Below are 15,550 nucleotides of genomic sequence, written 5' to 3'. Positions count from 1 at the left end.
AAATGAAATAAAACCCCCAAAGACATAAATTATCGTGACTCTTGTGATTATCAGTAATGGTGATACCCCCTCGGGGGACGGCTCAAATGCACTTATTGGATGCAAAAGTAATGAACATGTCAAAAAAATGACTATTAAATAATACATTAGTGATAGTGAAGCCCCCTTCCAATTTCTATTTATTTCCCTTTATTTTCCCTTTCCTGAATAACAATCACCTTCATGCAAACAGAAAAAATTATTGGATTTATGAATGTTGATGGAAACCCCAAACTTCAAAGTCCAGTTCCAACTACACAAAAATAGCAAGAAACGGCCCCAATGTGATCTTCAATCCATCATCCCGTACATTTCTTTCCAATACACACCCCGGCCTTTTATCACGTGATTAGCTGGGTCCAATCACAGCTGATAGCGATGTAAACACAAGCCGGTTATCAGCATTCCTTTCCTTGGGTTGACCAGCTTGTGTGCAATGTACATCTACACTGATAACCTGGGCACTCATTATCAGTGTCCATATTATCAGTGCCCTCCTGTGCTGCCTATTAGTGCCCACCAGTACTGCTAATCACTGCACACCAGTGCTGCCAATCAGTGCCCACCAGTACTGCTAATCAGTGCCAATCATTACTGGTAATCACTGCACACCAGTGCCCACCAGTGCTGTCAATCAGTGCCCACCAGTACTGCTAATCAGTGCCCACCAGTACTGCTAATCACTGCACACCAGTACTGGCAATCAGTGCCCACCTGTACTGCTAACCAGTGCCCATCATTACTGGTAATCACTGCACACCAGTGCTGACAATCAGTGCCCACCAGTGCTGCCAATCAGTGCCCACCAGTACTGCTAATCAGTGCACATCATTACTGGTAATCACTGCACACCAGTGCTGCCAGACAGTGCCCACCAGTGCGGCCTATCAGTGCCCACCAGTACTGCTAATCACTGCACACAAGTGCTGGCAATCAGTGCCCACCAGTACTGCTAATCAGTGCCCATCATTACTGGTAATCACTGCACACCAGTGCTGCCAATCAGTGCCCAGCAGTGCAGCCTATCAGTGCCCACCAGTACTACTAATCACTGCACACCAGTGCTGCCAATCAGTGCCCACCAGTACTGCTTATCAGTGCCCACCAGTACTGCTAATCACTGCACACCAGTACTGGCAATCAGTGCCCACCTGTACTGCTAACCAGTGCCCATCATTACTGGTAATCACTGCACACCAGTGCTGACAATCAGTGCCCACCAGTGCTGCCAATCAGTGCCCACCAGTACTGCTAATCAGTGCACATCATTACTGGTAATCACTGCACACCAGTGCTGCCAAACAGTGCCCACCAGTGCGGCCTATCAGTGCCCACCAGTACTACTAATCACTGCACACCAGTGCTGCCAATCAGTGCCCACCAGTACTGCTAATCAGTGCCCACCAGTACTGCTAATAACTGCACACCAGTACTGGCAATCAGTGCCCACCTGTACTGCTAACCAGTGCCCATCATTACTGGTAATCACTGCACACCAGTGCTGCCAATCAGTGCCCACCAGTGCTGCCAATCAGTGCCCATCAGTACTGCTAATCAGTGCACATCATTACTGGTAATCACTGCACACCAGTGCTGCCAATCAGTGCCCACCAGTGCGGCCTATCAGTGCCCACCAGTACTTCTAATCACTGCACACCAGTGCTGGCAATCAGTGCCCACCTGTACTGCTAACCAGTGCCCATCATTACTGGTAATAACTGCACACCAGTACTGCCAATCAGTGCCCACCAGTGCTGCCTATTATTGCCCACCAGTACTGCTAATTACTGCACACCAGTGCTGCCAATCAGTGCCCACCAGTACTGCTAATCAGTGCCCATCATTACTGGTAATCACTGCACACCAGTGCTGACAATCAGTGCCCACCAGTGCTGCCAATCAGTGCCCACCAGTACTGCTAATCAGTGCACATCATTACTGGTAATCACTGCACACCAGTGCTGCTAATCAGTGCCCACCAGTGCAGCCTATCAGTGCCCACCAGTACTGCTAATCACTGCACACCAGTGCTGGCAATCAGTGCCCACCTGTACTGCTAACCAGTGGCCATCATTACTGGTAATCACTGCACACCAGTGCTGCCAATCAGTGCCCACCACTGCTGCCTATTATTGTCCACCAGTACTGCTAATCACTGCACACCAGTGCTGCCTATTATTGTCCACCAGTACTGCTAATCACTGCACACCAGTGCTGCCAATCAGTGCCCACCAGTACTGCTAATCAGTGCCCATCATTACTGGTAATCACTGCACACCAGTGCTGACAATAAGTGCCCACCAGTGCTGCCAATCAGTGCCCACCAGTACTGCTAATCAGTGCACATCATTACTGGTAATCACTGCACACCAGTGCTGCCAATCAGTGCCCACCATTGCGGCCTATCAGTGCCCACCAGTACTGCTAATCACTGCACACCAGTGCTGGCAATCAGTGCCCACCTGTACTGCTAACCAGTGCCCATCATTACTGGTAATCACTGCACACCAGTGCTGACAATCAGTGCCCACCAGTGCTGCCAATCAGTGCCCACCATTGCTGCCTATTATTGCCCACCAGTACTGCTAATCACTGCACATCAGTGCTGCCAATCAGTGCCCACGACTGCTGCCTATTATTGCCCACCAGTACTGCTAATCACTGCACACCAGTGCTGCTAATCAGTGCCCACCAGTACTGATAATCAGTGCCCATCATTACTGGTAATCACTGCACACCAGTGCTGCCAATCAGTGCCCACCAGTGCGGCCTATCAGTGCCCACCAGTACTGCTAATCACTGCACACCAGTGCTGGCAATCAGTGCCCACCTGTACTGCTAACCAGTGCCCATCATTACTGGTAATCACTGCACACCAGTGCTGCCAATCAGTGCCCACCAGTGCTGCCAATCAGTGCCCACCACTGCTGCCTATTATTGCCCTCCAGTACTGCTAATCACTGCACATCAGTGCTGCCAATCAGTGAGGGAAGGGGGGTTGGCCCACTAGTGCTGCCAATCAGTGCTGCCTATTAGTGCCCATATGTGCTGACAATTAGTGCTCATCAGTGCTGCCATAAATGCCTCCTCATCAGTGTCACCTATCAGTGCCCATCAGTACTGCTAATCACTGCACATCAGTGCTGCCAATCAGTGCCCACCAGTGCTGCCTATCAGTGCCCACCAGTACTGCTAATCAGTGCCCACCAGTACTGCTAATCACTGCACACCAGGGCTGCCAATCAGTGCCCACCAGGGATGCCAATCATTGCCCATCAGTGCTGCCAATCAATGCCCATCTGTGCTGTGCTGCCAATTAGTGCTCATTAGTGCCTCCTCATCAGTGTCACCTATCAGTGCTGCCTATCAGTCCCCATCAGTGCCGCCTGCTAGTGGCCATCAGTACCGCTTCTCAGTACCACCTATCAGTGCCCATCAATGGCACCTATCAGTGCAGTCTCATCAGTGCCAATCAGTGCCAAGCAGTGCTGCCTATCAGAACACATCAGTGAAGGAGAAAAATGACCTGTTTGCTAAATGTTATAACAAACTATGAAAAATGTTTTTGTTTTCTTTAAAAATTCTTGGTCGTTTTTGTTTATTTAGCCAAAAATAAAACCCCCAGCGGTGATTAAATGGCACCAAAAGAAAGCTCTATATGTGTGAAAAAAATGATAGAAATGTCATGTGAGCACAGTGTAGCATGACCGCGCAATCGTCATGCAAAGTGTGACAGCGCTGAAAGCTGCAAATTGGCCTGGGCAGGAAGGGGGTAAAAGTGCCCGGTAGGCGAGTGGTTAATGGAGGTTTTCAGCACTTTGTTATTATGTATCTTATGAGGGTAGCGCAGATTTAGTTATTGAACTACATATCTCTGAACCTGTTTTAAAATTTCAACTGGTACTGTTTACTGCTATTGGCCAATATCTCCTTCTCCACCCAACATGGGGGAGGGGGCGCAGCTTCCCATCTTTGCCCTGGCATTGGTTGGCCTTGTCCCGAGCCCTGCCCCCCAGTCATACCTTTTCGTGTATATAAAACGCATCCATTTCCCAGAATACGGAACGTTCCTTTTGGAATAAAGCCCAGAAACTTTCCCGTCCTTTCCCCGATTTCTGAGGAATCATTGTACTGTCTGAGGAAGTGAAGGGATTTCGTGTAGCAATACGGATCAGACCTTGCCAGCAGGATCTGTATGAATTGTGTTATGAAATGTGACCAGCAGTGACGTAGCCCCGCCTCTACATTATAAATATAGGGGCCCAGGGCCCCTACACAGTTCACAGCAGAACCTGCAAGACATCATGATGAAGGCTGTGATCACTCTCCTAATCCTGGGGCTCCTCTTCATCCACGGTAAGTAAGAACATCTCCTTATTATACTCTTGAGTGCCAGAAGATTTTACCCCCCTTCATGTAGGGTTGCCACCTGTCCAGGATTCACCCGGCCACTCAGGCAGACTGAAACCCAGACACATTATTTAAAGAGGAAGTAAACCCTGATGAGTTTACTTCCTCTTTCATTCCCTGTAAAGGCAAAGCATAATGGACTACTATGCATCGCATCGCATCGCATCGCATCGCATAATAGTCCATTATGTGTCACTTACCTGACACAGGAGCCAGCGAAGTCACCGCTGCCCCTGTAGTTCTGAGCGTCCATCTTCTTGGTGGGTCTCCGTGGGTCTCGCTGCTCCGGCGCTGTGATTCGCCGGAGCAGCGATGACATCACTCCCACGCATGCGCACAGGAGCCGAGACTCGCGGCATTGCCGTCATCGACGATGCCCCGCTCAGTGCGCCTGCGCGCCGCTGTCTACGGCGCATGCGGCGTAGATAGCGGTGCCCGTCTTCGGGCAAATATCTCCTAAACCGTGTAGGTTTGGGAGATATTTCTTGGACCTACAGGTAAGCCTTAATCTAGGCTTACCTGTAGGTCAAAGTGGTTTGTAAGGGTTTACAACCACTTTAAAACGGACAGTGGCTGCGCTCAGGGCTGGACTTACCATTGGGCCTGACTGGGCTCAAGCCCATGCGCCCCGCCCAATAGGGGGCCCCCGCGGGCCCCGCCGAGATACATAGCCGAGTGTACTCGGCTCGACCCCACTCACAGTCACGCCCAGTCCCGCCCTATGATGGACATAACATAGGAACTGGACTGTGAGCCGAGCCGAGTACACTAGGCTTCTTTAGGCTCCGCTTGGGACTGCGAGAAGACCTGAGAGCTGCCGAGAGGACCGAGAGCCACCGAGAGGACCCGAGAGCCACTGAGAGGACCCGAGAGCCGCCAAGAGGACCTGACAGCCGCCAAGAGGACCTGAGAGCCGCCGAGAGGACCCGAGAGCTGCCGAGAGGACCCGAGAGCAGCCAAGAGGACCTGAGAGGGGCCGAGAGGACCCGAAAGCCGCCGAGAGGACCGAGAGCCACTGAGAGGACCCGAGAGCCGCTGAGAGGACCCGAGAGCCGCCAAGAGGACCCGAGAGCCGCCGAGAGGACCCGAGAGCCGCCGAGAGGACCCGAGAGCCGGGTTTTTCACCTTAATGCATAAGGTGCACACATCAAGGGTTTACAATTCCTTTAACCGCTTGCCGACCGCCTCACGCAGATATACTGCGGCAGAATAGCACATGCAGGCAAGCTAATGTACCTGTACATTGCCCTTTTTTTTTTCCATAAAGATTTTATTAAGGTTACAATATAGGCAGGTACAAATATGTACAATTTAAACAGGTACAGCGTACAATACAAGCCAAGACAAAACTTATGAAAAGCCAGGAGACATCTCCTGGGTGTACCCAGCTAGAAATAGGGGGGAAAATGCCCGTTCCAAAAGATATGCTAGCTTAAGTGCAGATGTCACTTTGTGTGAATATTGGCGTTAGAGGAGGTGACATGAACGGCGACCAGCGCGCGTCCATTACGCCAGTTTATAGATATGCGGGTAAGAAGGACCAACTATGAGGGAGACGGAGCAACGGGGTTTGAGGGGGAGAGGAAGAAAGGGGGGGGTGATGGGAGGAGGGAAGGAAAGAGAGAGAGAGAGAAAAAAGGAAGGAAAAGAAAAGAAAAGAAAGGGGTGTAGCACCTCGGCCAGTGTCCGTAAGGGGGAGAGTGGGGAAAGGTTTCAGGAACCCGGGGAAGGGTCTATGCACAAGAGGGGGGAACGTGTCGTTTGAATTCTGTGGTAGTTGTAAAGTGAGACCAGCAGGCCCAGGTGATCGAGAATTTCTCCGTCCTTTCCTGTGCAATATGAATCAACTCTTCCATGTCACCAATCCTGGAAATGGTTGCGAACCATTCACCCAAGGTTGGGGTGTGGGTAGTCCGCCAGTGTCTGGGGATGCACAATCTTGCGGCATTGACCATGTGCATAGCTAGGGATTTGAAGTAGGCCCTTTTAGATAGGGATGTGTGATGGAGGAGAAATTGCTCCGGTGTAAAGTCTAGAGTGTAGGTGCTAACTGATAAAATGAGTCTGTGGACTTCCCTCCAGAAAAGTTGGATGCTTGGGCAAGCCCACCAGATGTGTATCATCGTCCCAACATCGGCGTTACATCTCCAACAGGTATTCGGGACAGCAGGGGAAAATTTGTGGAGACGGGAGGGGGTCCTGTACCATCGAGTGAGGATTTTGTATCCATTCTCCTGGATAGCGACATTCATCGAGCCACCCTGTGCGTATTCGTGAAATCTAGTCCAGTCTCCAGGTGTCAGGGGGGTCGTCAGTTCCCTATGCCAGGAGGATTGCGACGGAGAGAGGGTCAGGTCGCCCGGGTCCAGTATAAGAGCATACAGGAGGGAGATGAGGTGTTTCTGAGGTGTCTTACGGTTGCATAAGTCCTCGAACGGGGTGAGTCGTCTCGTCCAGCAGTCTGATACATCTTGGATGGATAGAAAGTGGTGAATTTGTCGGTAAGTCCAGAACGAAAAGGAAGAGGATTTGGATAGGCTCTTAAGAGTGTCAAGGGAGGCAATCCTACCCCCCGGGTAGAAGTGAGAGGCAAGAACGTCCTCAAAAGGCCATTCCTGCCGGAGAAAATTGGGTGAATTTCCAGGGGGGGAAGTCAGGATTGCCTCGCAGCGTGGTCAAGGGGCCCGGGGTCGGAGCGATACGTAAGCTAGCAGGGATTTTCTTGTATAACATCAGGGAGGTATAGATAAACGGGTGTGTGACAAGCGTTTGTGGCCATTGCGTCCGGAGCAGTCAGGGAAGAAGGTGGATAGGGACAGGGGAGAAAGCGTTTTCCAGGGGAACCCATAGTTTATCATGGGGATGAATATTCCAGTCTGCGATTCTGGTAAGATGGCAGGCTACATAGTATTTATAAAGATCCGGGAGGGCAATGCCTCCTTTAGATTTGGGCAACGTGAGGCGGGCATACTTGATCCTCGGGGGTGAATCCCTCCATAAAAAGGCAGAGCACGTCTTCCGGTAGGAAGAGAAGAAGCAAGGGGGTAAGGCTATGGGGACGGTTTGAAATAGGTAAAGAAAGCGGGGTAATACAATCATTTTGGTCAAAGCCGCCCGGCCAAACCACGATACGTTTAAATGTTGCCAGTCCTTGAGGTAATTATGGGTTTGGACCAGGGTAGTATGGAAGTTGAGTGAGTAGAGGTCCGGAAGATGATGCGGGAGTTTAATACCTAAGTATGATATCGCGGTCCGTTCCCATTTAAAGGGAAAGGATTCTTGACAATGGGCTACTTCAAGGGAGGGCAAGGTGACATTCAACGCCTGAGATTTGGTATAATTGATTTTGAGGTTGGAGATCTTCCCGAAGGCCTCTAGGTCCTGAAGTAATGACGGCAGGGAGGTGCGCGGGGACGTCAGGGAAAGCAAAACGTCATCGGCAAACGCAGAGACTTTATACTCCCTGCTCCCCACCGTCACCCCCCTGACATCAGGGTTCGCTCTGAGCTTATGTACATTGCCCTTTAAGAGGCGGCCTGCGGGCGCGCCCCGCGGCAAGCTCCGTGAGTCGGGTTTGCGGGACTCGATGTCCGCGGGGATACCGGAAATTGGAGAGGAATGCCCCATACACATGGTCGGAAATTCCAACGGATTATGTTGTCGGAAAATCCGATCGTGTGTGGGCTCCATCGGACTTTTTCCGTCTGGAATTTCCGACTAAAAAAGTTTGAGAGCCGAATCTAAAATTTTCCAACAACAAAATCCGATCGGACTTTTTCCTATCGTGTGTAGAGAAATTCAGATGCACAAAGTGCCATGCCTGCTCTAAAAAAATGGGGGGGGGGGCGAAAGCTATTGGATACTGGCCTCTACGTAGTCCCGCCGTACGTTTTGTACGTCACCTCGTTCTGAACGATCGGATTTTCCGACAACTTTGTGCGACCGTGTGTATGCAAAACAAGTTTCCGCCAAAATCCGATGGATTTTGTGCTCGGAATGTCCTATCGTTTGTATGGGGCAGAAGAACAGGGAGATACTAATGTAAACAAGCATCTCCCCGTTCTGTCTAGTGACAGTGTCACTGATCTCTGCTCTCTGTGATCAGGAGCAGAGATCAGTGACGTGTCACACGTAGCCACGCCCCCCCCCCCCCCACAGTTAGAATCACTCCCTAGGACACACTTAACCCCTTAACTGCCCCCTAGTGGTTAACCCCTTCACTGCCAGTGTCATTTAAACAGGAATCAGTGCATTTATATAGCACTGATCGCTGTACAAATGACAATGGTCCCAAAAATGTGTCAAAATTGTCCGACGTGTCTGGCATAATGTCGCAGTCATGATAAAAATCGTTGATCGCCGCCATTACTAGTAAAAAAAATAAAATTATTAATAAAAATGCCATAAATATGTTAAGGAAAATATGTCCTCGAAATCCGGGACAGTTGGGAGCTATGTTAGTGCAGTATTTACGGGGTTAAAACAGGCAATGAGGAGGCATCACATCACTCTTCCCCAATGCAGTGTCGTCAGGGTCTTTTCTTCTGGACTGCAGAACCCCTCCCACTTTCCTCATCTCCATAACATAAGGTGGAGGTGTTCTATAGTCCAGCAGGGGATAACTGACGATGTGGCTTGGGATTTCAGTGCTTCATCAGCTCGATAGAGGAAGTTAGAAGCTCTCTGTCTGTGTTCTGCTAATGACTATATATATATCTATTGTTCTAGGTGAGGCTCTGCGGTGTCGGCAGAGCTCCGGTACTGGGACAACCTCCATTGAGACAACCTGTACAGGTGACAAAGACCGTTGCTTCGCCACGATAACGACAGCTGGTTTCAAGGGTATGTGTCTTCTGCTTTCAATGTTTTTATTGAGTTTAAGCAAAAAATATAGACAATCAAAACATAAGCAAAGTATAACATTGGTTGCCATAGGTAATATACCAGCGCAAAAATCTGTGTATTATCATGCAAAATTAAGATATAAAAATAAAAGAAAAAGATACGTTTGCATTGCATAGTTACATAGTTACATAGTTACATAGTTATATAGTTACATAGTTACATAGTTACATAGTTATATAGTTACATAGTTACATAGTTACATAGTTACATAGTTATATAGTTACATAGTTACATAGTTACATAGTTACATAGTTATATAGTTACATAGTTACATAGTTACATAGTTATATAGTTACATAGTTACATAGTTATATAGTTACATAGTTACATAGTAATATAGTTACATAGTTACATAGTTACATAGTTATATAGTTACATAGTTACATAGTTATATAGTTACATAGTTATATAGTTATATAGTTATATAGTTACATAGTTATATAGTTACATAGTTATATAGTTACATAGTTACATAGTTATATAGTTACATAGTTATATAGTTATATAGTTACATAGTTATATAGTTATATAGTTACATAGTTACATAGTTATATAGTTATATAGTTACATAGTTACATAGTTATATAGTTACATAGTTACATAGTAATATAGTTACATAGTTACATAGTTATATAGTTACATAGTTACATAGTTATATAGTTACATAGTTACATAGTTATATAGTTATATAGTTATATAGTTACATAGTTATATAGTTATATAGTTATATAGTTACATAGTTACATAGTTATATAGTTACATAGTTACATAGTAATATAGTTACATAGTTACATAGTTATATAGTTACATAGTTACATAGTTATATAGTTACATAGTAATATAGTTACATAGTTATATAGTTACATAGTTATATAGTTACATAGTTACATAGTTATATAGTTACATAGTTATATAGTTATATAGTTACATAGTTATATAGTTATATAGTTACATAGTTATATAGTTATATAGTTATATAGTTACATAGTTACATAGTTATATAGTTACATAGTTACATAGTAATATAGTTACATAGTTACATAGTTATATAGTTACATAGTTACATAGTTATATAGTTACATAGTTACATAGTTATATAGTTATATAGTTATATAGTTACATAGTTACATAGTTATATAGTTATATAGTTATATAGTTACATAGTTACATAGTTATATAGTTACATAGTTACATAGTAATATAGTTACATAGTTACATAGTTATATAGTTACATAGTTATATAGTTACATAGTAATATAGTTACATAGTTACATAGTTATATAGTTACATAGTTACATAGTAATATAGTTACATAGTTATATAGTTACATAGTTACATAGTTACATAGTTATATAGTTACATAGTTATATTGTAATATAGTTACATAGTTACATAGTTATATAGTTACATAGTTATATAGTTACATAGTTACATAGTTACATAGTTATATAGTTACATAGTTAGTCCGGTTGAAAAAAGACACAAGTCCATCCAGTTCAACCACAAAAAAAAATAATAATAATAATATCATACATTCCCATGTACCCAATTCTATACCCACAGTTGATCCAGAAGAAGGGTTTGGTTTCATAACCCAGAAGAGAGTGTAAAAAGTGAGAAATTTGGGTGAAGCAAAACTTCTCTGAAAGTGGCAGCTCTAGTTTACTAACGCAGAAGCTAAAAGAAATAGGACCTGAAGAGTTCATGAAATGCCTGATCTTATATAGACCTTTGTCTGTCCACCATACATGAGGTCCTCCAGCCCCCATAACTGAGGTCTACTAGCCCCCCCCCCCCCCCCCCAGGGCCGGGGCTACCACTAGGCAAACTAGGCAGCCGCCTAGGACACACTGCTGCCTAGGGTGCCCGGCCGCTGGTTTCCCTACTCTCCATCTCCCGCCGGTCTCCGCGCTATATAGGTTTTCGGTGCAGTGCTGACTGTATGCAGGGGGTGCTTCTGTCTATAGCATGTAACTGACTCAGGCAGCAGCGACCCCGTCCGTAAGTATGTAGTGTCAGAGGTGCAGAACTGGAGGACTGTGTCCCGAAGGAATGGAAGCACACATCCCCTACATCCCGCCACCTCTATGATCAATGACCTGTCTGTCTCTCCCTCTCTGAGTCTCTGCTTCTGCCCATACATGATTCCTATACCGAGTCATATGTCCCCCTGACCCCGCCCCCTGCCTAGAGGCCGCTCTCCCTCCTGGCCTGTCCTGTATAGTGGCAGTGTGTGCTGTAGCCCAATCAGATCGGAGTAGTGGGCGCTCCGGGGCTGGTAACGGCTGGAGCCTTTAGGCACCGAGGCAGAGTTTGCTCCTGGCACTGGCAGGGTTGTCGGATGCATGTAGAGCATACATGCATACTGACATTGTATTAGGAATCAGGTAGGTCAGTGTAATGATCAGGTAGGTTAATGTAGTGGTCAGGTAGGTCAGTGTAGACAGTAGGTAGGTCAGTGTATTGGTCAGGTAGGCCAGTGTAGGCATCAGGTAGGTCAGTGTAGTGGTCAGGTAGGTCAATGTGGATGTCAGGTAGGTCGGTGTAATGGTCAGGTAGGTCAGTGTAGTGGTCAGGTAGGTCAGTGTAGGTGTCAGATAAGTCAGTGTAGTGGTCAGGTAGGTCAGTGTAGGAGTCAGGTAGGTCAGCGTGGGTGTCAGGTAGGACAATGTAGTGGTCAGGTAGGTCAGTGTAATAGTCAGGTAGGTCACATGGGTTACAGGGGCATGGCAAAGGGGGTGGGGTCGGGGGTGGAGCCAAGGGGGGTTGCAGCAAAATGAGGTTTCACCTAGGGCAGTGATGGCGAACCTTGGCACCCCAGATGTTATGAAACTACATTTCCCATGATGCTCAGCTATGCTGCAGAGTGCATGAGCATCATGGGAAATGTAGTTCCAAAACATCTGGGGTGCCAAGGTTCGCCATCACTGTCCTAGGGTGTCAAAAGTCCTTGCACCAGCCCTATTAACACAGTGGCCCTTTCCATTACAGTTCCCCTAGCAATCACAGCCCCCCATCACAGAGCCCCCTTTTACTCTCTGTCTCCCCTGCACAGTCCTACCTTAGGCAGGGCAGAGGCAGTTATCAGCCTATGTGTCCTTTCCATGGTCAGCTGTTGCACTTTGAATGACAATTGCGTGGTCATGTAACACTGTACACAAACAACATTTTTATAATTTTTTTTTACACAAAAAGAGCGTTGTTTTGGTGGTATTTTAATGACCGCTGAATTTTAAATTTTTTACTAAAGAAACAAAAAAAATAAGCAAACAGGTAATTTTTCTCCTTCACTGATGTGACCTGATAAGGCTGCAGTGATGGGCACTGATAGGCTGGACTGATGGATACTGATGAGTGATGGTAATGATAAGGTGGCACTGATGAGGTGGCACTGATGGGCACAGACAGTGGCGTCACTGGGGGGAGAAGGGGGCCATTGCCCCCCAACATTATACTGTGCCCCCCATGTGCCCCTCCAATTAAAAGTAATGGACACTGGGACAGGGAGCAGTCTGGAATGCAGGGGACAGGGATGGACAGAGCCACCATAGTGTTGGCTCTGGCTCTGCCTCCACCTGACTCTACTCCTGGCCCCTGGTTGCTAGAGCCATCTGGCGTCTAGCAACCAGTAATATCAGAGCTGGCATTGATAGTTCTCCTCCGCCCCTCCTTCTTCTCTTGCATGGGATGGGAGAGGAGACAGCCGATCTGCTCCTTCTCCCCCCCTGTCACTCTCCTTCTGTGTGTACCATGGGAAGTCAAGTGTGAAGCTAACAAGCTCACACTTCAGAGCACACACCGGAGAGGGGCGGGAGAAGGAGCAGATCGGTTGTCTCCTCTCCCATCCCGTGCCAGAAAAGAAGGAGAGGGGAGAGAGAACTATCAATGCCGGCTCTCGGGCTCTGAACTGTTCCATGAGAGAGAAGCTCTCACCTCAGGGCCGTGCTGGAAGGCAGACGCCATTCATGAGCTTTTCATAGGAAGCACTAATGGGCACTGATATCCTGAACTGAAAGGCACTAATAGGCTGCATTGATGAGCACTGATAGGTGGCACTGATGGCCATTGAGCACTGATAGTCAGCATTGATGGGCACTGATATGCTGCACTGATCAGCTGCACTGATAGGCGGCTTTGATGAGTACTGATAGGCAGCACTCATAGGCAGCACAGATGGGCACTGATCGGTGGCATTGATGAGCACTGATAGGTGGCACGGATAGGCAACATTGATGAGCACTGATAGGGGGCACTGATAGGCAGCATTGATGAGCACTGATAGGTTGCACTGATTGGCAGCATTGATGAGCACTGATAGGCTGAATTGATAGGAGGCACTAATGGGCACTTATAGGTGGGATTGATGAGTACTGATAGATGGCACTGATAGGTTATATTGATAAGCACTGATATGCTGCACTGATAGGAGGCACTAATGGGCACTGATAGGCTGCACTGATAGGCTGCACTGATGAGCACTGATAGGTGGCACTGATGTGATGGGCATTGAGAGCTGATAGGCTGCGCTAATAAGGAGGCACTGATAGGTGGCACTGATGGGCACTGATAGGCTGCATTGATGAGCACTGATAGGCTGCATTGATGAGCACTGATAGGCTGCATTGATGAGCACTGATAGGCTGCATTGATGAGCACTGATAGGTGGCACTGATAAGCTGCACTGGTAGGTGGCACTGATATCGGCATTGATGAGCATGTATGTTCACCCAACATTGAAACGACAATTACACTCCCTCAGAACTTGGGGCCACACTGAGGTGTATAGGGGGTCCGTCTCGTATCTTCTCTCTCTAGAGTTGACTTCTAGAACAATGATCGGTTTTCCTTCTATTTGACTTTGTATCTTTTAGCTGTGACAAATATTCTCTAATCTTCATTTCATTTTTTCTTTCTTTTCATTCCCGCTTTAGTCTATCTGATGCGTGGATGCTCCAACCTGAGCCATTGCAACCTGATGAAGAGCCTTTTTCCGGGTACCACCTGCTGTTTTACAAATCTCTGTAATTGAAGCCTCAATCCGATGTCTACGGCCCGACAATCCATCTCCTCAGCTTTCAGATGGGCCTAAAGCATCGTCTATACCTTCCTACAACTTAAACCAGTTATTCCCTTTATTTTCCATGTTTATTTCTATCAATAATTGAATGTGGGACTGAAATTAAAAACTCGATTTTAGCAAAGCTCTCCCATCCCCCCCCCCCCCCCCCCCCAGTGCCGGGACAAGGTCATCCAGCGCCCAGGGCAAAGATGCCAAACTGCGCCCCCCTTTCCCTTAGGGTTAGGGTCAGGGTGCCCCCTATCCCTGCAATAAACCATTGTGCCAGGGGCAGCCGGCCCTTCCTGCCCCCACTATAAGAAAGACCTCAGATCAGAAGTTTCTATGGTGACATTTGGTTGGCCCTCAGCGCTTTATTTACTACTGGGAAGAAGAGGAATTGCTTGGCCCAAATTTATTTTGCTGTGAAATCAGAGAATAAACCTTCACTTTAAGGGTTAGTTCACCTTTATCAATATATACCCTATGACTCCTCCCCCCAGTACCATTACATAATGATCAACTAGACACGTGCACTGCCGAAAAATGTGTTAGTTTTCGTTTCATTTTTATTTATTTTTTTCTCGTTTTCAGGTCATTTCGTAAATTTGTAAATTCGAAAATAAGAAAGAAAATTCTAAAGAATAACTAACTAATAACAACTAACTATTAAATTATAGGTATTGGAACTTCCCTTCAAATTTGGCTGTCAGTGAACGTAACCAATACGAATTTATCCAAAGTTATGAATTATCTGAAATAACGAATGCGACATCTAAACAAATGGAATGGAACAAATTAATAATAATAATAATAATAATAATAATAAAACATTTATTATTATTGTTATTTATTATTATTAATTCCTTAGTTTTAATTCGTTTAGATGTGGCATTCGTTATTTCAGATAATTCGTAAACTTCGGATAAATTTGGATTCGTTACTTTCACTAGCAGCCAAATTTGAAAGAAAATTCCAATACCTATAATTTAATAGTTAGTTATTATTGGTTAGTTATTATTTCAGATTTTCAAATTTTCTGGTTTTCAGATTTTCTAATTTTCGGGAATTTTCAGATTTACGCATTTTCAAATATTCACATTTAGGAATTTACGAATTGACAAATTTTCGAATATTAAA

At 46.2% G+C, this 15,550-nt stretch overlaps 1 long non-coding RNA gene across 2 annotated transcripts in view; it reads left to right on the top strand.

The window, feature by feature from the left end:
• LOC143958068 (uncharacterized) overlaps nucleotides 1–15,073 on the top strand; it is a 37,020-nt gene extending 21,947 nt beyond the window's left edge. The window contains exons 1-3 of one of the 2 annotated variants that reach the window (XR_013270085.1): nucleotides 4,093–4,395; nucleotides 9,178–9,291; nucleotides 14,286–15,073. This is a non-coding gene — a long non-coding RNA (uncharacterized LOC143958068). Of the gene's footprint in view, nucleotides 1–4,092; nucleotides 4,396–9,177; nucleotides 9,292–14,285 lie in introns of those variants that run through there. The other variant, XR_013270086.1, reaches the window with a different exon arrangement.
• The last annotated feature ends 477 nt before the right edge of the window (nucleotides 15,074–15,550 follow it).

Source organism: Lithobates pipiens, unplaced genomic scaffold, assembly GCF_037356315.1.
Source record: "Lithobates pipiens isolate NorthernLeopardFrog02 unplaced genomic scaffold, aLitPip1_a1.2 Scaffold_56, whole genome shotgun sequence".
Classification (NCBI taxonomy): domain Eukaryota; kingdom Metazoa; phylum Chordata; class Amphibia; order Anura; family Ranidae; genus Lithobates; species Lithobates pipiens.
This window is presented reverse-complemented; position numbering and strand designations above follow the sequence as displayed.